The following is a 25,366-nucleotide window of genomic DNA, read 5'->3' as shown; positions in this document are numbered from 1 at the left end:
CAAAACTAAATTGAGATCAACTTGGACTTTTTCAGTCAAGCTGTTAGAATGTGTGTCTAAAGTTGGCCTGCTTATCGTGTTATAATATTGGTTCCGTCAGACCCTCTGATTTGTCAAATCCTTGCCAAAAATGGGTCCTATAGAAGGCAACCTGGGATTAGAATGCTTTTAAATGTAAAGTCTCAGATTTCCAGGATAAACGATCTTCAGGTAGCAGAACTAATTCCTTTAACAAGCATTTGTTGATTCCAACTGTGTGTCAGATACTGTGCTAGCCTGGAGCAACAAAGAAGGATAAAAAGAACCTTGTTTTAGAGGAGCTATTAAGTCAGATTCTCTCCCCAGATTGAACAGCTACACAAAGAGGTGATTTCTGTTAGAGGGGTTGGGGTGATCATCTAACAACAAAAGAGCTGGGAACCAAGAAGGTTTGGTCAATAATAACAATGACTACATTAATCCAGTATCAAGCCAGGTTCTGTTCCAAGCAATGTACATATATTACTTAAGTTTTTGTTTACATTTGCAGAAGTTTTCATTGTCCCGGGCCCATTCAGTGTGTTATTTTTATCTCTACGTTTAGAAACTTTGACCTTTTTTGTTTTGTGGCTTGTCTCTCATTTGATTTAAAAAGTCATTATGTGGCTGGGCATGATGGCTCACTCCTGTAATCACAGCACTTTGGGAGGCTAAGGTGGGCGGAGCACCTGAGGTTGGGAGTTCAAGACCACCCTGACCAACATGGAGAAACCCCATCTCTGCTAAAATACAAAATTACCCAGGCGTGGTGGTGCATGCCTGTAATCCCAGCTAGTCGGGAGGCTGAGGCAGGAGAATCACTTTAACCTGGAGGCGGAGGTTGCAGTGAATTGAGATTCTGCCATTGCACTTCAGCCTGGGCAACAAAAGTGAAACTCCGTCTCAAAAAAAAAAATTTAAAAAAAGTCATTATAATCACCTAGTTGCTTTATATCTGACTCTATATATAATGTATATAACAGATAAGAGTTGTTAACATGTACTATTATTTGTCAAAAGAGAAATACAAGTTACTCATATTAGTATTCACAGTCTTCCCTTTAGTTTTTGACTAACTCAGTATATCTACGGAGATTGCCTTGGTACTATCTGCCCCTCAGGTAGTCTGCTTGCCCAGTGGTAAGTCTTTCTAGGGTGGAAGGATTCTTTCTTACTGGGTCTTCTTCCAGGACTCTACTTCTTTCTAGTAGGCTGAATGGAGCGAAAATGTAAAAATAGGGAAGACACACTGAATCTTCTTAATAAAGAATTTTTAAGATAAAGGGGAAAGGGGAGAATGCAAATTTGAAACTGGTTTTGAAGGTTGGGAGTAGGGTAGGTTGGTGCATGAGAGACCCTTGAGCAGCTATAGTATATGAGAGAACTGATTAGGAGATAAAAAGTGTGTTATGATTTTGATTTCTTTTCGTATCCATTGAGAAAAGCATGTAAAGACTGGAATTACTCTTTTTTCACTTTTGATTGTTGGACTGTCTTTCTACCCAGGACAGCCACTTGGATTGCTGGGGTTTATTCAGGTTATACACACCATGCCTCTCTACTTTAACTGGCTTTTTGTTCGTTTCCTTGCTTAGCACTTTTTCTGCAAGCAGCTGATAAATTAGGAATTCTTAAATTCTTGTAAAGGGTTTTTCCTGAAAGATAAGTTTTTTTAGAGAAGTAGAATGGGCCTAGAGAATAATACCAACCTTAGATATCCACTGTGGAACCTCCAGGGGCTGGTCAAATGTATTTGGCACACTTACTCTTTACCATGTCATCAACCAAGACTTGGATATCTTTCTTATTTACTGCCTTTGTTGTTGGAGCTACAATCCACATCTGTTCCAGAGGTCATGGAAACTCTTCATCTCTCAGCATTTCCAGTGGGTATTCTTGGCAGGTTTAAAGCAGAGTCAGGAGGGTGAGAGCTCAGAGAGAGAGGCTAAGGTGAAAGCACTTTGTAAACTTATAGAGGATGATATTTTGTACAAAGCCTGGCACAGAGCAGACATTCAGTAAAAATGCATTGAATTAAAAGGAAAAAAAGCAGATACCTTTTACTCACAGTAGAAATCTCTTCTGCTTCCCCTACCTTGGTCAGGATAAGAGTGCCTTGTGACATAGATTAACACCATATGAGTAATAGTTTATATTATTTAATCTCATTTCTTAAAATAGCCCTACAAAAGATAGTATGATTTTGATTTTATGTTTATGGGAATGAAAGTTTTAGCGGGTCTGTGTCACTTGCCCAAATATTACCCTTGTAATAAGAGGTGGAACTGGGATTGGAATGCAAATCTGTCTAGCTTCAAAACCTTTGATTTTTTTTTTTTTCTACCTTTCTGGCCGGTACAGCTGTCAGACTATGTTAGAAGTCTCACGGGTCCTTCAAGTGACTTTACTAAAGGTCTTATGAAAAGCTGTCTCCCCTGAGAATTGGTGTTTGAAGTTCTTGGTTCATTTGGCAAACGTGTACTTAGCCCCAGCTATAAGCATGAGCTGTACTAGACAGCAAAGGTGGACACCAAAGAAATAATCCCATCCTCATGGAGCTGCCAGTGTAGCGAGTGATCATAAATATAAATAATGTTGGGCAGAATGATGTTAGCAGTATAATGTGAGGTTGTCCTGCAGGAGCACGGAGGAGGGATTGAATGAGGGAAGGAAAAGAATCAGCCCCTCTTATGTAAGAGGCAGCACCATGTCTGCCAGAGCCTAACATCTCTTTTAGCCACCTTAGCTCATTTAATCTTCGCTATAACCATATAGTATCCTGATTATACAGATCAGCAACCTACTTGGCGTTTCACAACAAGGAACAGATGGATAGGATTTTCAATCTCAGAACTGTCTGGCTCCAAGTCCCTGCCCTTTTCATTAGACTACTGAGTATAGACTGAGTACAGGTTTTTCCTAATGTATGTTTTTTTAAATACATGATACTTAAAGTTCCATTCTGTATACAAGGGTATGTGTTGTGTGAGATTCAGTGTGTCTGTCGAGATTCCCTTCTTATATCTGTGCCTCAGTCAGTCCGCTTGCTCAGTGGTGAGTTTTCAGATGTTGCTGCTTTTGCTGTGTTTTCTAACAGTGCTGGCCGTCTCGTCTTCCCTCTGTGAGGGCGGGGATCTGGTTTGGTCTCTGTTATGTCCATTGTGGAGAGAACTACAGCAACTCCTGTGCCTAAGCCCCATTTGGCCAGACCCTGGCCTCTCCTACCACTTTCAGGTTCAAACGTGGAGTAGTTCTTCCCCAGTGACTGTCCAGAGTGGCTGGGTAAACACAGCCTGGAAGTGGGGAGTGAGGGCTGTTAACATCGCTTACCCGTGCAGTTGGAAGCTGGAGAAGGGAAGGAACCAGCAGATAAATTGCTTCCTGTCTGCCTTTCTCCTCCATTTACCGCTTAAACACACACACACACACACACACACAATATTAGTAGTTCCGTACAACCCATCCTGTAACCTGTAACCCATCCTGTAACCCGTAACAGTTGTCTGTGTTTTCATGTTAAGCTGTAGCCAGTTTGTTGATGCATATAGCCTTGATTTCCTTTCCCTCCTATCCTTTCCTACCAATCTTTCCTCGCTCTCTGCTCTGAGATTGCAACACATGATAAACAGGTAAGCTTTGTCCCAGACTGTTTTCTAGAACCTGGGTACAGTAGTAGTCAATAAAAAACATCTTTCCCTTCCCAGACCCTTGCCCTGTTTACCCTGCTTTATACCTTGTTATTTTTCACTTAGCATAAATCAGGTAATATTTGAATACTTATGTGTCGACACTGTTCTACATCCTTATGGTTAATGTGCACCAAAGTCCTGTGAGATAAAATAAACCATGGGTGTAGTTCCATATTTGCATATATAGGTCAATTGTATTTTCTTTTTTAAAGGAAAGATTATTGCTTTTGTTAAAATAGTACATGTTCGTTATAAATCAAGAAAAGCTAAAACAAAAAACAAACAAACAAACAAACAAAAAACCCCACGCCAGATGCCATCATCTGGTAATAACCTTTAGGTGAATAACATTCTGGGAGCTCTCATGAACCTCAACTTTTCTCAGTATCTTTATAGTAGTGTCCGAGTATACTACTGTAATTTAACCATAATCTAACCAGTTGATAAGCAGTTACAGTATTTTATTTACTTAAAAAATGTGCTGAAATGACCATCCTTATAAATGCCTTTGGGTTTTTTTAATTTGCTGGTATATAAGATATATTTCTCCCCCTGAAAATTTTTATTCAGATATTACCTTGTGACCAACGCACCTGTTTTGCCGATGAAAGACTCTGGGCCAAAGCAAAACTAATAACAAGATAATCTGCCCTTGGGCGACTCCTCTAATGAGAAAGAATGGGAACACAAAACACTACATAAGGGATGCAAGTTTCACATCCCAGATTTTGGTAACGAAAAGAAACCGTAGGCCACACAGCTGATCAGAGGTACATTTGAGCTATTCCATTACATTTTAGATTTTAATTTTGCTGCAGTAAGTCATGGCTCAAATATAGTAGAATCGCTGATTTATCATTAAGTTTATATACACTGTAAACTAACCCCATTAAAAGGCAACAGCACCATATTTTGAAGACAAGGTGACCAAGTTTCTAATGTAATAATTGCCAGTGATTAATACAGTCAACTGGTGACCAGCAGGGATGATAAATTTTCCGGGCATTGAGAATGACTTATCTGACTTTTTTTTTTTTCTTTTTTGAGACAAGGTCGGTCTCACTCTGTCACCCAGGCTGGAGTGCAGTGGCACAATCATTGTTCACTGCAGCCTTGACCTCCTGGGCTCAAGTGATCCTCCCACCTCAGCCTCCTGAGTAGCTGGGACTACAGGCGCGTGCTACCATGCACATAAATATAAATTTAATTAATAAATTTATTAATTTTAAACAAATTAAAAATTTTAAAATTAATTTTTAAAAAGTTTTTTAAAATTTTGTTTGTAGAGATGGGGTCTCACTGTGTTTCCCAGGCTGGTCTCAAACTCCTAGCCTCAAGCAATTCTCCCACCTTAGCCTCCCAAGGTGCTGGGATTATAGGCATAAGCCACCATGCCTGGCCTTATCTGACTTTTAAGATGCTTTTCCAAGGTCTGAAGTTGAAGACTTAAACCTATACAGTTTATTTTTGCTGTCTTGTCTTTTTTTTTTCAGTTTGTTAACATGCTGTGTAGTTCTGTTATAAACGTATGTAGTGAAAGACCAACTTTTATTAGGGTTAATTGTTCCTTTCCTCATGTGGTAGGCACTAATATTTAGTGAAATTCTTCTTAAAGTATGCTTTGTTTCTATTTTTATTAAAACATTTGTATTGTGACCATGTAGTAATTTGTATATATTTATTTGTAGCTTGCTTTTCAGTCATCAGTACTGTATTTCAGTGACTTCTGGACAAATGTGATTTAACTATAGGAAATTTTTTGTCCAGGATAATTTGCATAAAGTCCCTGACTTCAGAATTTCAGTTGACAGAAGTTTACTGTATTTCTAAATAGCAAGCCTATTATAGAGTAGATCAGAATTAATCATATTCATGAACAGTATTAATCTGTTGAATAATCAAACCATCAAGGTAGCTGCATTGGTCGAGTTGCTGTTTATGGACTTTCTGGTTGAACAGAATGGTCTTGCCATTCTTAGCAAAGAAATACCTCAGCATGTGGCAACATGGATGTGGCCAGTAAGTGCTGTGAGAAGTGAGCAAAGAATAGAAAATTAAGCACTGACGTATTCTGAGATGTTTTCTGAAGGAGCTCAGGCTAAATGCCCTCACCTCCTTGATACTGGCTGAGAGGCTGGATCTTGTGCCTCCAGCCTAGTAGCACTTGGTTTATAATGCTATATGAAGTGACTGCATCTCTAAGCCAAAAATCATGATACGTGTTCTAAGACAGGTTATAGACTGGTATCTTTGGCCTGAATTCCATCTATAAAGTGTTTTGCTTGGCCTGTGGTGTTTTAAACACTTTTAATTAGTCGTAGATTGTTAAAAGCTGAGATCTCTTACATAAAATCCGTAAAATGTCCAGCTTCAAGATCTGGGAACACTGGGCCCAAATTTCTGCTTTTCAGCAATTAGCTGGAACTGGGTGGTAGCTGTCCACTTAAGCCAAAGCATTTGCTTTCCAGTCTGCTGTATCACACACATGTATGCGTGCACGCACACACCAGTCACTCATGTATGTACCTATGTTATGCCCAGACCGTTTTTTCCCCAAAGAAGACCACCAGAGTCCAGAGTCAAAGCTAAGCAGCAAGGATCTTTATTACAGGTTCGAACCTGGAACTCTCCCTCGCTCGTGAAACGAGACGGGCAGGAGAGCTCCCCCACTCAGCTCCGAATAATGTTATATAGTCTAAGAAAAGTGGGCATAGAGTTATTATACAAATCAGATATATGATTGGCTAGTGTTTGAACAAGGCGATTTGGCTAACTATGATTGGTTCCTGCCATTTCTGATATTTTGGTTCAAACTTTGAGGCGGGAGAGCAGGTTTATGGCAGCAAGAGTTTATCTTACTTAAACACGTCTTGTGACCTTGCCTCAGAACTTACAAAATCTCTGGTATGTGCAAAACAAAATCTCTGGTACGTGCAGAAAACCAGGTACTCACAGAACTTACGAAGTCTCTGGTATGTGCAAAGATTAGAGAACAGAACAAGGGTGTAGCGGGTGGGGGGGGCGGTACACATCTATCTTTGTGTCCTTTCATTTCTCCCTTCTCATAAGTAACTGGATGTCCAATCTTGGATTTCCAGAGTCTTATAATATAGCCTCACTTTCTGGGTGCAGGAGAGGCTGGTGATGGCTACGGAGGACCATTAGTTGGATGGTATCAAACCTTTCTCTGACAAATTGTAAAATTTTATTTACCACACAGGGGCCTATAGTGAATAGAAGTAGTAAAGACATTAGGGGGCCTAAAAGGGGTGCCAGAAGGGAAAACATTGAAGGGCTCCACCAATTGTTAGCGGCTGTAGTGAATTGTTGCTTTTTTATTTCTAAGCTTAGTTCGTGTAGGCGTTGGACTCTTTCCTCAACTAACCCTGACTCATTTATATAGAAACAGCATTCTTCTTTGAGGAACATACAGGTACCTCCTTTCTCAGCCGTGAGTAAGTCTAAGGCTCTGCGGTTTTGAAGGGTGACCTGTGCTAGGGAGGTGAGCTGCCGCTGAAGGGAGGCTAGGGAATAGGCGGAGTCTTCCATAGCAACAGAGAATTGTTGTAACAGCTTGTCGTTTTCTATCATGGAGTGTTGTAGGGCCCCTCCTGCTAACCCCGCTGCGACGACAGAGGTGGTTAAGGATATTCCGGCAATTAGTGGTAGAAAAACTGCTCGTCTATGTCGCGCAGTTTTAGTTGGGGCGGTCCCTGCCCAGCCTATGAACTCTGCCGGGGTTAGCGGTGTCAGTCGGGGAACTAGGGTAACAGGGATATACAACTGTCCGTCAGAGATGCTTTTGGACAGAGTTTTTAACAGAGTCATATTACACCAGAAGAACACACCAGGGGGAGCATATATGGGACTATTAGGGTATGTAGCCGATTGGTTGCAGAGGCTGTTGCTAAATGCCGAATAACAATAGGGGTATTTCTCTTGGTATGGGTCACGGTACAGGGCTACATCGGGTATCGTGACTATCGATGAGTTAAAACCTGTATAGTTTGTGGGAGGGGAGGATAGAGGAACAGCCATTAATGGTGGTCTTCCTAGGGTTGCACACATAAAGCAAGAGGACAGGTCGCCTAAACCAGTGAGGTTGGCGAATGCTAGCCCTTCCCGTAATAGAGTTAGCCAGGAGAAGGGCTGCAAGTCTTGTGATAGCTTGGTTTCTTGCCTGTGGATTTGTGTGTGGATTAAGGGTTGAATCTGGACTAGACTTCTCCACAGATATAAATGGCTACTGGGCCAGGTACTAGTTGATGAGTAATATACTCCCCCATGTTGTGGGGTTGTCCACCGAGAGTCCCATGGGTCTCTAATTATCCAAGTGTAAGTGACGGGAGACTCAGTTTTGTAAAAATACCACCCTTGTCGTTCTCTCCAGTATCGGACAGAGTGCGTCTTACAGTAGCTATATGGGCAACCTGCACTCTGGTGCCACCAATAATTTTTACAATTATATTCAGTTTGATCATATTCAAAACAGATCATGGGTATTGCTGGTTGGGCAATCTGGAACCTAGTGAAATTGAGGTAAACTATAGTATTACACCCTGAGGGGGGTCAGTCTGCGCTAGCTAGCAGTTTACCCGCTTGGGGGGTTTCCCCGGGGTGAGTTTTGTTCTCATAGAGCCAGAACCTCCAGACATAGGGATTAGACGGCGCAGCAGTGAGGAGAGTCAGATGCATAAGGCATAAAAGCATAGGTAAGCTAGACATGGTTACGGCTATGGGGATGACGGCGCAGGGTTAGCTTTAAGGGATTGTTCTTAGCTTTGTCTACAGTCCATGTAACCGGTGCTCCAGACGGCTCGAGAAGGTCGGATGTTGGGTCCACTGGTTTGACGTGTGTGTAGTGGATCCATGAAGCGATGCCTTCTACTTTGAGAGCGGTGGGAGTAGTCAGGAGTACTTGCAGTGGTCCTTTCCACCTGGGTTGAAGAGTTTCTTGCCGGTGGCGCTTGACTAGGACCCAGTCTCCCGGCTGGAACGGATGAGGCGTCGGCGGAGGTCCTGCCTCGTACAGTTCTCGTAGTCTGGGCCAAATTTCCTGGTGAATTTTCTGTAAGGCTTGTAAGGAGAACAGGAGCTCAGAGACATTTTCAGTTTCAGGTTTGAGTAAGTCATCTTTTAGACTGGGGACCAGGGGTGGGGGTCTGCCATACATGATTTCATATGGTGTGAGGCCTAGTCTGTAAGGGGTATTTCGGGCCCGGAACAGAGCGTAGGGGAGAAGTACTACCCAATTAGCGCCAGTCTCCATGGTCAATTTAGTTAAGGTCTCCTTCAGAGTCCGATTCATCCTTTCTACCTGTCCTGAGCTTTGGGGCCTATAAGCACAATGTAATTTCCAATTTGCCCCCAGAATGGAAGCCAAATCCTGACTTACCTTAGCAACGAAGGCTGGTCCATTGTCTGACCTTATTTGGACGGGAAAGCCATACCTGGGGAGGATTTCTTCCAAAATTTTCTTTGCTACAACCTGAGCAGTTTCTCTCTTAGTTGGGAACGCTTCTGTCCATCCTGAAAAAGTATCTACAAAGACAAGTAAGTACTGATACCCATATTTTCCAGGCTTTATCTCAGTAAAGTCTATTTCCCAATAGATACCAGGCCTAGTTCCTCTACACCTAATTCCTGCGGTGGTCTGGGTTTGGGGGGAAGCGTTGTTTAGTTGGCAGGCTTTGCAATTTGTTGTGACATCGCTGGCCAGTTCAGCTATGCGCCTGATTCTAAACTTGGCGTACCTGATTAAGTCCATCATTCGCCGGGCACCCAGGTGGGTTGTCCGGTGGATGTGTTCCAACACCTGCCGTCCTAATTTTTCTGGTAGGATGGTTTGGTCATTTATATCAGTCCACCACCCATTTTTAACCTGTTTTAGGGGAAGCGTGTTCATCCATTCGCGATCCTGTTCGGTATAGTCGGGAAAACATGGCAAATTTCGCGGGCCAGAATCGGGGAGCTGGAGCGCGAGGAGCTGACTGGGAGCTTTTGCTATGCTCCTTGCGGTTTGGTCGGCTAAGAAGTTGCCTCGAGCAATTGGCGTAGTTGGTTTCTGATGCCCAGGGCAATGTACGATAGCCAATTTCTTTGGTTTCCACAAAGCAGTTAATAGAGCTAGGATCTCTTGCTTGTTTTTTATTTCTTTGCCTTCGGCTGTTAATAGTCCCCTTTCTCTGTAGATGGCCCCATGTATGTGCGCAGTAGCGAAAGCATAGCGGCTATCTGTGTATACTGTTAGTTTTTTCTCTGCCCCTAGGGTGAGGGCCTGTGTAAGGGCTATCAGTTAGGCTCTTTGGGCCGATGTCGCTGGAGGCAAGGGTTCCGCCCAGATTACCTCAGTCTCTGACGTTACAGCCGCTCCTGCATACCGCTGGCCTTGGTGGACATAGCTGCTGCCATCAGTGAACCAGGTGAGTTCTGTGTCGGGGAGCGGACGATCTTGCAGGTCCTCCCGCACCCCATGCACCTGAGCCAGTATCTCAGTGCACTCATGGGACGGGGCGTCCAAGTCTGGATTTGGCAGCAGTGAAGCAGGGTTTAAAGAGGTTGGGGGCAGAAAAGTTATTCTGAGGGGGTTTAACAGCAGTCCTTGATAGTGGGTGAGCCGGGCGTTACTCATCCATCGGTCCGGCGGCTGCCGGAGGACTCCTTCAATGGCATGCGGGGTTATAACGCGCAACTCTTGCCCCATGATAAGTTTATCAGCGTCTCGGACCATTAGGGCGGTCGCCGCGATTATCCGGAGGCAGGGTGGCCAGCCAGCAGCCACTGAATCTAATTTTTTTGACAAATAGGCAACTGGCCTCTGCCAGGGGCCTAGGTACTGTGTTAACACGGCTTTTGCAACACCCTTACTTTCATCCACGTATCAGGGAGCCCCAGCGCGGGGGCTGATAACAAGGCAGTTTTGATTTGCTGAAAGGCCAGCTCAGCCTCTTCCGTCGAATTGAAGGGCTGCCGTTCCTTTGTTGCCTGGTATAGGGGCTTGGCTAACTCAGCAAATCCGGGTATCCATAACCTACAGAACCCTGCCGACCCCAGGAATTCTCTCACTTGCCGTGTTGACTGGGGTCTAGGGATGCGTAGGACTGTTTCCTTTCGGGCTTTGGTTAGCCAGTGTTGCCCCCCTTTTAATAGGTACCCCAGATAAGTTACCTCCGACTTGCAGATCTGAGCCTTTGTTGCTGAGGCTCGGTAGCCTAGCTCCCCCAGAGTCTTCAGGAGGTCCTCAGTCCCTCGAACACAAGTTTCCGGGGACCTGGCCGCTATTAAGAGATCATCAACATATTGCAAAAGAGTTATTTCAGGGTGTTGCCGCCGGTACTCACCCAGATCTTCATGAAGGGCTTCATCGAACAGAGTTGGCGAGTTCTTGAACCCTTGTGGCAGTCTGGTCCATGTTAGCTGACCGTTGATGCCCCTCTCAGGATCCGTCCATTGAAATGCAAAGAGTTCTTGACTTTTGGGAGCCAGAGGAAGGCCGAAGAAAGCGTCTTTTAGATCAAGAACGGTATACCACTGTTTTTTGGGATGTAAGGCACTCAGAAGGGTGTATGGATTGGGCACAGTGGGATGTATGTCCATGACCCTTTTATTAACTTCTCTTAAATCCTGTACTGGCCTGTAGTCCGTACTGTTGGGTTTACGAACAGGTAACAGTGGAGTATTCCAGGATGAGTGGCAATCCCGTAGGACTCCCTGGTCTAGGAGTCGGCGGAGATGGGCCGTAATTCCTTCTCTTGCCTCCAGGGGCATAGGATATTGCCGAACCCGAACCGGGTCCGTCCCTGGCTTAACTTCCACAAATATGGCAGGTCGATGTTTAGCTAGCCCCAAGCCCCCAGTTTCTGCCCACGCTTCAGGGAAACGCTGGAGCCAAAGTCAATTCCCTGATCAGGGGGCTTTTGCTCTTGATGGAGTCAGTACTCATCTTCTAAGGTGACAGTCAGGATAGATATTGGCCTGTTTTGGGAATCAGTTATCTTGGGCCCTTCTGGCTCAAAGTGGATGGATTTGGGCCCCCATCTTTGTCAGCAAGTCCCTCCCTAGTAGAGGGCAGGGGCTCTCTGGGATGACTAGGAAGGAATGGGAGACTTTTCCTGTTCCTAAGTCTACAGTCCTCTGGGTTGTCCAGGGGTATTTTTTGATGCCTGTGGCCCCGTGCACCCAGGATGTTTTCTTAGACATTTTTCCAATTGGTTTGGTTAGGACTGAGCGTTCCGCCCCAGTATCGACCAAGAAGCGAACTGGGGACCCCTCCACTTGCAAAGTTACCCTGGGTTCGGGGAGGGGGTCCGAACCCCGTCCTCCCTAGTCAGAGTCCTGGGTAACGAGTACGGAGGTAGGGTTAGCTGGTCTCCGTTTCTTTGGGCAGTCTTTAATCCAGTGGCCACGTTCCTTGCAATAAGCACACTGATCTTTTTCTAATCCTTGCCTAGGGCCTTGCTTTTTCTGCTTTCTGTTTTGGCCATTTCCTGCCTGGGGGAAAGCTGCTACTAAGACTTTGGTCATTTCTTTGGTTGCCTTGAACTGTTTTTCTTCTGGAGTATCCCTATTATTATAAACTCGCTGGGCCATCTGAAGGAGGTCCTGAATCTGCTTTCCCTCTAAACCTTCTAATTTCTGGAGTTTTCTTTTAATATCTGGTGTTGCCTGGTTTACAAAGGACATTACTACCGCCGCCTGATTTTCTGGTGCTTCCGGGTCCATAGGGGTAAACTGTCTGAAGGCTTCCATTAATCTCTCTAAATACACAGCGGGGCTTTCTGTCTTACCTTGTAACACAGAATATACTTTAGCCAAATTGGTGGGCTTGCGAGCTGCAGCCCGGAGACCCGCCATTAGAGTCTGGCGATAAATGAGCAGTCGTCCCCTACCTTCTGCCGTGTTGTAGTCCCATCTGGGCCGGGTCAAAGGGAAAGCCGCATTAATGAGGTCAGGATTTGCAGTTGGCTGGCTGTCATCTCCTGGAACCAGTTTTCTGGCCTCAACTTGGATTCTTTCCCACTCCTCTGTTGTGAACAGGATTCGGAGGAGCTGTTGACAGTCATCCCAGGTCGGCTGGTGAGTAAACATGACACTGTCTAACAACGAGGTTAGATCTTTGGGATTATCTGAGAACCGAGCATTTTGGGACTTCCAATTGTATAAATCACTGGTGGAAAAAGGCCAATACATGAGACGGGAGAGCCCGGTATCATCGAGCGATCCTATTTCTCTGAGAGGCAGGGCTACAGTGGAGTCAGGGAGTCGGGAAGCTTGGTCCCGCTGTACGCGGCCTCGTGTTCGGCCGGCCGGCCGGCCCCCCCCAGGTTATTTTCGCTCTCGGCTGCTTCCGCTTCTTGGTTTCCCTCTACGGAAGCACCACCCTGGGGGACTGGGTCCTGTGGGATAAGGTGCGGATATGGTGGGGGAAATGTGGGTTCTAACATTAGGGGGTCCTGGCTGTCCGGCAGCACAGGGGCCGAGGGAGCAGAGGGAGTCTTTTGTCTTGTAGGTCGCGTTACTAGGACTTTGCAGGGCTCAGGGATGAATGGAGTTATCCAGGGTGGTGGGTTACCACAAGATCCTGCCACACTAGAATATAAGGAATTTGATCAGGATGTCCTGACTGCCCTGGCAGGAAAATCTTTGGTTTTACCTTAGTAATAATAGAGAGACAGAAAGTTCCTTCGGAGGGCCACCTTACGCCGAAAGAGGGCCACTCCGAACGGCAGAAAGTAACTAGCTTTCCCTTCTTTAGTTCTACGCTTAAGTTACGCCCCCGAGCCTTCACATCCTTAAAATTGGTAACAAGGAGTGAGAGCGGCGTGCTCTGGTTGTTGCCCATCTTTGGACTGCTCCTACAAAGAGAAGGGGGGACGAAAATGAGTGTGAAGCAGAGGGGAGTATCCGACAGGTCCGGTCCTGGAAGGGGAAGAAAAGGTTTTATGTTTCGTTTTGGGCTTACACTTAACACTTAACAATAACGGACAGACAGTAATAACGATGAGCATTCGCGAGCGTGTGTCGGACTTCCGACCTGAGTCAGACAAGGCAACCAAGGATGGAGGCCCCCAGATGGGCACTGGGGAACGTCTCCCACCAGTCCCGAGTGGCTGTCTTCTAGCGCGTCCGCCAAGACCGTGCCACTTACAGAACAGACCAATACAGATTACAGATTACGGATTTCGTGAAATTTCAGGGAGACAGACAGAGACAAAGACAGAGACAGTGACAAAGCCGGCTTACCTACAGATTAAGATCCGTTGACTTGGGGGTCTGGTGGGCTTGGGGGAAATCCCGGACGAGCCCCCATTTATTATGCCCAGACCGTTTATTCCCCGAAGAAGACCACCAGAGTCCAGAGTCAAAGCTAAGCAGCAAGGATCTTTATTACAGGTTCGAACCTGGAACTCTCCCTCGCTCGTGAAACGAGACGGGCAGGAGAGCTCCCCCACTCAGCTCCGAATAATGTTATATAGTCTAAGAAAAGTGGGCATAGAGTTATTATACAAATCAGATATATGATTGGCTAGTGTTTGAACAAGGCGATTTGGCTAACTATGATTGGTTCCTGCCATTTCTGATATTTTGGTTCAAACTTTGAGGCGGGAGAGCAGGTTTATGGCAGCAAGAGTTTATCTTACTTAAACACGTCTTGTGACCTTGCCTCAGAACTTACAAAATCTCTGGTATGTGCAAAACAAAATCTCTGGTACGTGCAGAAAACCAGGTACTCACAGAACTTACAAAATCTCTGGTATGTGCAAAGATTAGAGAGCAGAACAAGGGTGTAGCGGGTGGGGGGCGGGTACACATCTATCTTTGTGTCCTTTCACCTACGTGACCGTTTACACTTCCAGACCATATGCCCTTCGAAGGCAGGATTTTTGTCTATTTTGTTCATTGCTTTTTTCTCATGAGCAGAATGTTGTCTGGCACAAAGTAGGTTAAAGGATATTGCTAGATGGAGGAGGAATGTATTTGTGACTCTTGGTCCAAGTTTATGGGGGAAAAGAGGACAGAATTTTTCAACTTGGAGCTTCTCCAGATATTTGAACTTTGTTCCCCTTTACCCCTGAGATACTGTATGGCTCAGGAATATACCTTAGTATCATAATTTTGTATATGATTTATCTCCCTTGCTAAATGGTAAATTCATTGGGTTCAGGGACCTGTCTTGTATTGTTTTGCATCCTTAAGAATACCTTGCACATAATAAAAGCTTAAATACTCCTTGAATGGTTAGCAGATTTTTAAAATTTCTCATGTAACTTTGTGAATAAAGATGGGGAGATTCTAATGCTGGAGGATCATTTGAGAAGCAACCATTTGAGTTGCTTCTTCACTATATTTTCTCCATAGCCCTATCCCCAATTATATTCCCCATCTAGACTATGATGGGGAATAGAATGTAATTGGGGATAGGGCTATGGAGAGAAAATATAGTGAATATAGAAGGCTTTTTATAATCCTTAACCCCTGCTCTTTGGTAGCAGGGTTAATTAACCCCCCTTCCTCACTTTGTACATATTCTATTTTAGTACTCATCCTTTTTTTTTTTTTTTTTTTTTTTTTGAGATGGAGTCTTGCTCTGTCGCCCAGCCTGTAGTACAGTGGTGTGATCTCAGCTTACTGCAACCTCCACCTCCTGGGTTCAAGCAATTCTCCTGCCTCAGTCTCCCAAGTAACTGGGACTACAAGCATGCGCCACGGTACCTGGCTAATTTTTGTATTTTTAGTAGAGACGGAAATCTAATTTTGCCATGTTGGCCACGCTGGCCTTGAACTCCTGACCTCAGGTGATCCACCTGCCTCGGCCTCCCAAAGTACTGGGATTACAGGCATGAGCCACCGTGCCCAGCCTATTTTAGTACTCATCAACATAAATTTAGTACTGTTTATGTTAAAGAGCTTATCTCCTACAGTGGACTGTGATTTCCACATCATTAAGAACTCTGTATGTTTTTTGTGCATCTAACAGCTAATACTTATAATGTTTGTGTGCCAACTCTGTATAAACACTATTCTAGGAACTCAGTAAATGTTTGCATTGAATTGAGTTTGTGTTAGGAGTTGTATTAAAGCTTTACACCCCCTTATAGTTTATAAAACATTTGTATATTCATTGTCTTACTTGATTTTGAAATCAACTGAGTGAGTGCTGCAAATGAGAAAAATCAAAGCCCAGAGAAAACTAACTGGTCCAGAATTACACAGCAGTTAATGGCTGAACATCCAGGCTGAACTTTGCCATTTAGTGGCTGAATATTCACGAAATTCTGATGCCTCCATAGAGCCGGATAAAATTATGGAGGACTTGTCATTCTTGGCTGCGGAATTTGGACCTGTGTATTGAAACAAGAAGAGAAAGGGAAGTGTTTCTTAAGTTATTTTTGGATGAAGGCTTTTTGCAATGCAAGGCTTCATCCCCTCAAGTTCAACAATAGCATTCCTTGGGGGAGTGAGAAGATGATGAATGGTCATCAGTTTGCTTGCCTCACCCAGATTCCATTCCTACCTCCCAGAATTTTCCCTGTTCCCACCCAGCTCCACAGTAACAATCAATCCCAATCAGTGAGTGTACTTCATTTTTTGGATCAAGGAATACCCCTCCCTTTTCTGTCTTCCTCCTTAGGGCTTTGGATAGGAGCCCTTTAAATGATGTTGACTAAAGAACAGGAGGCCAGCCCCTGCATACCGGGAATGCCAGTGGCTTTGTTAGTTGAGGAGGGCACTGCTTAGCACTGCCCTCTAAATCGCAGAGCAGGTGGAGGAAATCTAATTAGCATTTAGTAAGCCAGTGCCCTGGGGAGTTTCTGATAAAGAAAAGGTCAGTGCAAATGGAGAAGGAACACTGATAGGGAGACTTCATTTTCCTAGTGGGAACTTTCTGAAATGGACTGGGAATCAGGTGAGCTGGATTCTAATGCCTGCCCTACCAGTGGCTTTTTAATCACGGTTAAGTCCCTCTGCTTATCTGAGGTTTCATTTTTCTTGTCTATGTCTAGTCCGTTACCAGACTCCTTTTCCTACACAAATATTTGTTTCATAAAAGTGGAAGGGACCTCAGATCATTAAGTTGCTATCACCTGGGGGTGACGGGTGCACTAAATCTCAGAAATCACCCCTGAAGATTTTATTCATGTAACCAAATAATACCTGTTCCCCAAAACCCTATTGAAATTTAAAAAAATATATATGACTGCAGTCATTCCCACCCTTGTATTTCAAGCATAGCGTTGCCAACTACTTGCAAAATACTATATAGACATATATATATATATATATATTTTTTTTTTTATATATATATATTTTTTTTAAAGATGCTATTACCTGGGAAGCTTTTCCCAACATTACATGTGTCCAAATCTTACTCTGTATCTACTGAATCTTCTGATATCAGTAGATATGTAGTAAATATGTATAGTTTGGGAAAAATTTCTCAGGAAATTTTGATAAAATCCCTGGTTTATGCTTTTTTGAAGAACTTAACCACATATAGCAAACTTGAGGCCTATCACAGTGTTTGCTATTGTAGTTGCTCAGTAATATGTTTGGATAGGAATTTTGCGGGGCCTATTAAGTGAGAAGCTAGAGGTGGAATAACCATTGCAAGCAGTGAGCATTTTACAAAATGGGGATTGAGATCTATTAGTAGGTGATGAAATCAATGGTAACGAGTTGCTACCAGCATTTTAAAAGTAAAATAGAATACAAAAAGTAGCATGTATTGTGTCCAGTTAAGGATATTTATTGAAACTTTTAAGTTCATTGTATTTATAGATACTGTGCTACAATTTAAAAGACATTTCTTACTGAATTTTGGTTAAAAACCTTTGACCTAGACAGGAATCTGTAGTGGAATAAAGACGGTTCTAAGGGTAAGGAGTGTAGAGTTGCAATGTGGGAGCCACATGTGGTGGTTCATGCCTATAATCTCAGCACTATGGGAGGCTAAGTCGGGAGGATAGCTTGAGGCCAGGAATTCCAGAAGCAGTGTGGAAAGGACACTAGGGAATGTAGGTTCTAGTCTTTACCCAAGCTCTTTGACTTTGAGCAAATCACAGTTTTCTCCTGGACCTTATATTCTTTTTTCTCATTGCCCTTAGTACCCTCTGCCTGACTTCAACCCCACATCTGCTTGGCAAGAATTAACTTAAATATCTCTTCTTAACACCTGTCTGATTCTGGCATACAGTAAGTGCTTATAAATATATGTTAAATGGGTGAGAACCTTTCCCTTAGGTCTGTAGGTACTTTCACTGGGCTCGTATATCTACCACTCCATTTAAAACTCTACTTATAGCTTTTTAAGAAAATGTATTTCTAAGCCAGGCACAGTGCCTCATGCCTACGTTTCCAGCACTTTGGGAGGCTGAGGCAGGTGGATTGCTTGAGCTTGGGAATTTGAGACCAGTCTAGGCAACCTGGCAAAACTCCATCTCTGCAAAAAATACAAAAATTAGCAAGTCATAGTGGTGCATGCCTATAGTCCCAACTACTTGGGAGGCTGAAGTGGGAGGATCGTCTAAGCCCAGGAGGTGAGCTGACTGCAGTGAGCTGTGTGTGTCCCCCTGCACTTCAGCCTTAGCAACAAAGTGAGACCCTGTCTCAAAAAAAAAAAAAAAAAGAAAAGAAAATATATTTCTATTTATCTTTTACTAGGTTGTGGTCCCCTGGAAAGCAGACATTTTTATTCATCTGTGTATTCTCAGTACTTAACACAGTACCTGGTATGTAATAGGTGCTTCATAGTGTTGGAGAGAATACATATTTTTAAGAGGCGTACGTAGTAGATGACTCATAAAACATTTATTGAGCACCTACTATATACCAGGCAATGTGGTAGGTATGGGAAGAGATACAAATGTGTGTAAGAGACCAACATCTTCCCTAGAGGAATTTAGAGATTAATTGAAGCATAAGCACACCGAATTGCTGGCAAAACCATTAGGGTTAGTGTCTAGCTATGTGGTTGCTTGTGCAGCTCATGTGTAACTTCTCATTTCTGTATTTGAATACTGGTCACCAGAACCAGACAGGACGAATGTCTTTCCATTCTGATTAATTTTCTTAGGAATTAAGTAAGAAATTGTGTATCTGATATGGTTATCTAGTTCCAAGGAAGGTTAACTTGAGTTGGCAAAAGGAGCCTCACCTTTTTTATATTTGTTACTGGGAGGTTGTTTAAAAATCTCCCATTATGTAATGGACTTGTCACTTTCTATTTGTAGTAATGTCAATTCTTGCTTTATATATTTTGAGGCCATATTACTAGGTACACATAGTTTTTAGAAGTACATGACTTCCTGGGCCTTTGAACCTCCTGTCTTTGTGAAGTGACTGACCCTCTTTGCCTTTTTACCTTAATATCTTTTTTTGCTTGATAGTCATAGAGCTACAGCAGCATTCTTTGAGTAATGTATATACTTTATGTAATTTTTTCCATCCTTTGATTTCAACCTACCTGTGCTCTTATATTTTAGGTGTATCTTTAAAAAACAGTATGTAGATAATGTTTTTGTTTAGTCTGACAAATCTTTCTTTTAACTTGGGAATTTAGTTAATTCACATTTATTGTGGTTAATACAGTGAGACAGTCTTTATCTTTTAAATGGTGAATTACATTGATTTACATTTATTGTGATTATGGAAATGTTTTGATTTGTTGCAACCATGTAGTGTTGTACCTTATATTATACTGAAATTTTCTGTTCTTTTTTTTAAATCGTACCTTTTGGATGGAGCATTTTGTTTCCTTTTTCTAATTTTCTTTTTATCCCTCTGCTTATTTGGAAGTTACACTCTACTTCATTACAAGTTACTCTAGGTATTTTATTATGCATACTTATTAAAATGTTTAAATTTAATAGATAATACATGCACATGACTTAAACACTAAATATTTGAAAAGTATACTGTGAGAAGTCTCCTCTATCCTTCTGCCTCCATCTGCTCAGTTCTAATACCCCAGTGTATTTATCTTTATAATATATGTTGGCCTATTAACATATTAGATATATGTTAGAATATATCTAATACAAATTACAAATATGCATACACATATATATTAACTCCTCCATTTACACAAATAAAGGACAACTTTCTCTATACCTTCTTTTTTTACTTCATAGTATCTCTTGATGCTCTTTCCATGTTGATACATGAAGAGTTTTCTTCCCCATGCCTTTTTTAAAAGCAGCTGAGTGGTATTACATCAATTGGTGAAGGCATAACTAAGTCTTTATTGATGAGCATTTACATTGTTTTCAATATTATTCTTTTAAATAGTTCCCAAAATGCACATATATCATTGTGCACATGTTAGTTTATCTCTAGGATAACTTTCTGGCATTGCCTGGTTAAAGGATGTATAGTCTTACACTTTTGATAGATTATATGTAATTTTGCCACATTGCCCTCCAGAGGATTTGTAACTATTTACAGGCCTGCCTATTTTTCTACAGTCTTGCCGAGATGATTACCAAAGTTCTGTATGTTTGCCAATCTAATAAAAGTAACATTTCAGTGTATTTTAATTTGTATTCCTTTTGTAAGTCAACATTGGTCTTTTCACATGTTTAAAAATCATTTAGAATTGTTTTTCTGTGAACAATCTGTTCATATTCTTTGCTCAGTTTTCTGCAGGGTTCATGGTCTTACTGATTTGTAGGAGTTCTCTATGTAAGACATTAGCCCTTTGTAATAGGAATTGTGAATTTTAGCGGAATATTTATGACTTCTAACCCAAGTTACCATTTTTTTCCTTGCTTTGCCCATAGGGGTGTGGCAGGGGTGTGTCTGTGTTGCCATGCAGGGTTTGAAAATAGTTTTCGTTTTTAGATTTACAGGTTTCTGTGTAGTCACTATAACAATCATTGTTATGGTTTCTGGATTTTAGGTAATAGACTTTCCCACTTACAGGTTATAAAAGAAATGTGCTATGTTTCATAATTTCATTTTATATTACATTTAAATCTCTGATCCAGTTGGAATTTTTCCTGATCTATGCTTAGAGGTACAGGTTCAACTTTGTTTCAGCTTTATTTCTAACAGTGTCATTAACTCCCATGGATTTGAGGTACTACGTCTATCATAATCTAAGCATTTTATGCATTAGTAACCATTTGTGAACTCATTAAGTATTAAATTCCATTGGTTTGTCTGTATATATACATATAAAATATATATAGCAATACGCTTTGTTTTGATTAATGAGGTGTGTTTTACCATATGGTTGTAATAGTGTCCTCTGCTGTTCTTGTTTTTCTTTATGAACTTTACAATTATGAACTTCACATTATATTCTCTTACTTAAGACAAATATGGTGTTTTTTTGTTTTTTTTTTTTTTTTTTTCTTTGAGATGGAGTTCCACTCTGTTGCCCAGGGTAGAGTGCAGAGACGAGATCTTGGCTCACTGCAACTGCTGCCTCCTAAGTTAAAGTGATTCTCCAGCCTCAGCCTCCCGAGTAGCTGGGATTACAGGCACATGCCACCACCCCCAGCTAATTTTTGTATTTTTAGTAGAGACAGGGTTTTGCCATGTTGGCCAAGTTGGTCTCAAACTCCTGACCTCAGGCGATCCACCTGCCTCAGCCTCCCAAAGTGCTGGGATTACAGACATGAGCCACCACATCTGACCAAAAATATGGTGTTTTTACTGAGTTTATGTTAAATTAATAAATTCACTTAGGGAGAATTGAGCTCTTTCTCAGCACATATATTTTAATTTTTTAATTTGGCCTAAAGTACAGCAATATATTTACTCTCTGTATTAGTTTCTTTTTTCTTTCCTCCTCCTCCTCCTCTTTTTTTTTTTTTTTTTTTTTTTTTTTTTTTGTAGAAACAGGGCTTCGTCATGTTGCCCAGGCTGGTCTCGAACTCCTGGGTTCAAGCAGTCTGCCAGCCTCGGCCTCCCAAAATGCTAGGATCACAGGCATGAGCTATCACGCCAGGCCTGTAGTAGTTTCTTGTAGTTGCTGTAACAAATGACCACAAATTTGTTGGCTTAAGACAATAGAAATTTATTTTCTCACAGTTCAGGAGGCCAGAAGTCCAAACTTAGGTGTTACAGCACTGTGTTCCTTCTGAAAGCACTGGGGAAAATCTTTTGCCTCTTTTGGCTTCCAGTGGCTCCAGATGTTCCTTGGTTCATGGTTGCATCACTCCAGTCTCTGCCCATGGTCACACTGTCTCTTCCTTCTCTCTCTTCTGTCCCTCTATCTGTTCTCCCTCTATCTCTGTCTTATATGGATACATATGATTACATTTAGAGTTTCCCTGAATTCCCCAAGAGAAGTGCTGCCTATGAATATTACCTTATATGACCAAAGGGTCTGAGACCCTGAACTTAATCACATCTTATGCCATATGAGGTAATATTCACCGGTTGCAGGGATTAGGACATGGGCATATCTTTTGGGGAGCGACCATTCAACGCACTACACCCTTCTTCCAAATAATATAAGAATCTTACTTAGCATACCTAAACTTGAATCACTCCTCCTAACTTATGTTATTGTTGGCCAGTGTTTTCTATCTTGTTTATTTATACCCACATAAAGTAATATTCTTGTTTTACACTGGAAGTGTTCACATTTCCCACATATTTATCAATATCTGTGCTCATCTTTGTTTTCTTTTATGTCAGACCTTCCATCTGGGATTATTTTTCTTCCTAAAGTCTATCCTTTAGAATTGCCTTTAGTGAGAGTCTGTCTGTGGCAATCTGTTTTTTTGTCTGAAAATATCTTTATTTTGCATTCATTGAGTTTCAATGGCTATTGACTTCTGCATTGAAAGTTAGTTTTTCTTAGCACACTGAAAAATTATTCTGTGATCTTCTAGATTTCACTGTTGCTGTCGAGGAGTTAGCTGATAGTCTAATTGCCATTCTTCTGCAGGTGATCTCTTATTTCTCTTTTAATGTCTTCTTTTTTGTCCTTGGTGTTCTTCAGTTTCATTACAATATGTGGTTTCTGTTTATCCTGCTTGACATTTGCTGAGCTTACTGGATATGCGGTTTGGTATTCTTTCAATGGTTCTGAAAACATATCAGCCAAAGGCATAGAATAATACTCCATCCTCTCCTATTTAATTATTGAACTTCAGTTACAAGATTAGATATGTGTTAGACCCTCTTACTCTATCATCCATGTCTCTTAAACTATCATTTTTCATATATTTAGTTCTGGGTCACATTCTATGGAATTTCTTTGGATTGCTCTACTAGTTGACTAACTCTTTAGCTCTATCTAATCTGCTGTTTAACTTGACTATTGACTTTTTCATTTCAATTATAATTTTCATTTTTGGACATTCAGTTTAGTTTGTTTTCAGAAGTATTTAGTTCTTTTTTATACTCTCATTTGCTAATTTTTTCAAGCTTCTCTTCTAAATCATAAAAATTTTATATTCTGTCTCTAATTCCAATGTGTGAAGTCTTTGAAGATATGATTCTGTCATCAGTTTTTCCTGGCTGTCATTCATTATGTTATTATGGCTTATTTCCATGTATGTGTTTGTTTTACTTTTAAGAGCAATATTCCGTAGGACTTTACCTTTGGAAGCTATTTGAGGCCTAGGTTAAACTTTTGTTCTACCAAAATGGATTAGAGGCTACTGCCTCCAGTAGCCTCAGGACATTATTAATCCTGGACTGCTTTTACATCTTCACTTGAAGCATCATGAATTTGGTCACAAACTTGCATTAGAGCCAGATTTTGGTTACAGACTTTTAGGAGAAACATTACTTCTTTTCTAGTGGTCAAGACAGGTCCCTTTTAGTGTGCAGATGTATTGCCCACACTTGAAACAGTCATCACAATTGTCACTAGTGTTTGTTACATAAATAACCTCAGGGCAAAAAATGGTTTTGGTATTCTCTTTCTTTCCAGGATTTCTGCTTTCACTTATGTTTTTTTTATTGTGGTGAAACATATATAACATCAAAATTATTTTTAAGTGAACAATTCAGTGGCATTAAATACATTCACATTGTTGCACGACCATCACCACCATCCATCTCCAGAACTTCTCATCTTACAAAATAAACTGTGTACCCATTAAACAGTAACTCCCTATTACCCGCTACTCACCCACCCCCAATCCCTGGCAACCATTGTTCTACACACTTTTGTCCTTATGAATTTGACTCTAGGTATCTTATATAAGTGGGATCATCACTATTTGTCCTTTTGTGACCAGCTTATTTCACTTAGCATAAGTCTTCAAAGTTCATCCATATTGTAACATTTCAGAATGCCATTCCTTTTAAGGCTAAAATCATATTCCATTGTATGTATATACCACATTTTTTTAATCCACTCATTGTCAGTGAATATTCAGGTTGCTTCCACCTGCTTTCATTTAACTTTTGTTCTCTATAGATTCCTTACTTCTTGACAGCATGACTCATTTTCAAAATTAATATTTAAGAATATTTTATTTAGCTTTTAAATTGTTTTTTTTTTTGGGAGTGTCATTCATAGTATCTAGGTTAACTTAATTGCTCAAAACCAAAGTCTTATACCTACTTCAGGTGGACCAGAAGACAACTAAAAAGAACATAATTTGACTTTCTTTTGGGATGCTAAAAAGGGAAGATTCTGAGATGTGAAACAATTAGTATGTAGTTTTGCATGTTTTGATTCTTGAGGTCTGCTATCGGTAATATTTTTTTCCTTGTATGTGAGAAAACCTTTAGAATACTATAAGAAAATATAAACATTTCTGTCTTGCAGGATTTGTCATTGTTACCATGTTATTAGTGCTAACATCTCACCCTCAAGTGCCCCAATATCCAGTAGTAGCATTTGAAACTTGTACAGAGATATCAAAATCATAAACTGCTTGAGCTGAAGGGGTCTAATTTCTAAACATCATCCCCTCCACCATTGTGTGTTTTTTTTATTTTTGAGTCGAAGTCTCGCTCTTTCACTCAGGCTGGAGTGCAGTGACATGATCTTGGCTTACTGCAACCACTGCTTCCCAGGTTCCAGTGATTCTCTTGCCTCAGCCTCCCAAGTAGCTGGGATTACAGGCACACACCACCACACCCAGCTAATTTTTGTATTTTTAGTAGGGACGGGCTTTCACCGTGTTGGCCAGGCTGGTCTTGAACTCCTGACCTCAAGTGATCCACCTGCCTCGGCCTTGCAAAGTGTTGGGATTAAGAGCGTGAGCCACGAGCCAGCACACCCAGCCACTGTGTCTTAAAGATGAGTTGGCTAGGGTTAAGTGACTGACCCAGCCAGGGTCCTATAAGGAGTTTGTGACAGCAAGAACGTCAGTTGCCTCATTTTAATCTCAGTATACTTGGTACTTCTGTGTACTTTCTGTCTCTGAGAAGACCTGAGACAGGGTCTTTCTCTGTTGCCCAGGCTGAAGAGCGGTGGCGTGATCATAGCTCACTACAGCCTCGGACTCCTGAGCTCAAGTGATGTTACTGTACAGGCATGAGCCATCATGCCCAGCCTGAGCTTGGTCTTTTGAAGAGTTGGTGTGAATGTTGATGAAGATGACCTGACACTGATATATGGGTCAGAGTAGAGGCAAGAATTCTCTTCTAGTTAACTGGTGAAGATCAAATAGAGTTGGCCTTCCAAATACTACTTCACTCCTGTCTCTCCTGTTCATGGAATCTTTTTTGATAACAGAATG

At 41.8% G+C, this 25,366-nt stretch overlaps 3 protein-coding genes across 3 annotated transcripts in view; all 3 read left to right on the top strand.

Moving 5' to 3' along the window:
• Positions 1 to 25,366, top strand: part of CLNS1A (chloride nucleotide-sensitive channel 1A) — an 820,929-nt gene that overhangs the window by 43,310 nt on the left and 752,253 nt on the right. The window lies entirely within an intron of this gene.
• KCTD21 (potassium channel tetramerization domain containing 21) overlaps positions 1 to 25,366 on the top strand; it is a 540,409-nt gene that overhangs the window by 331,096 nt on the left and 183,947 nt on the right. The gene's annotated exons all lie outside the window — the stretch shown is intronic.
• GAB2 (GRB2 associated binding protein 2) overlaps positions 1 to 25,366 on the top strand; it is a 210,826-nt gene that overhangs the window by 43,611 nt on the left and 141,849 nt on the right. The gene's annotated exons all lie outside the window — the stretch shown is intronic.

This window comes from Macaca thibetana, chromosome 14 (genome assembly GCF_024542745.1).
Source record: "Macaca thibetana thibetana isolate TM-01 chromosome 14, ASM2454274v1, whole genome shotgun sequence".
Lineage (NCBI taxonomy): Eukaryota > Metazoa > Chordata > Mammalia > Primates > Cercopithecidae > Macaca > Macaca thibetana.
The sequence above is the reverse complement of the archived record's forward strand: the minus strand, read 5'-3'. Positions and strand labels throughout refer to the sequence as shown.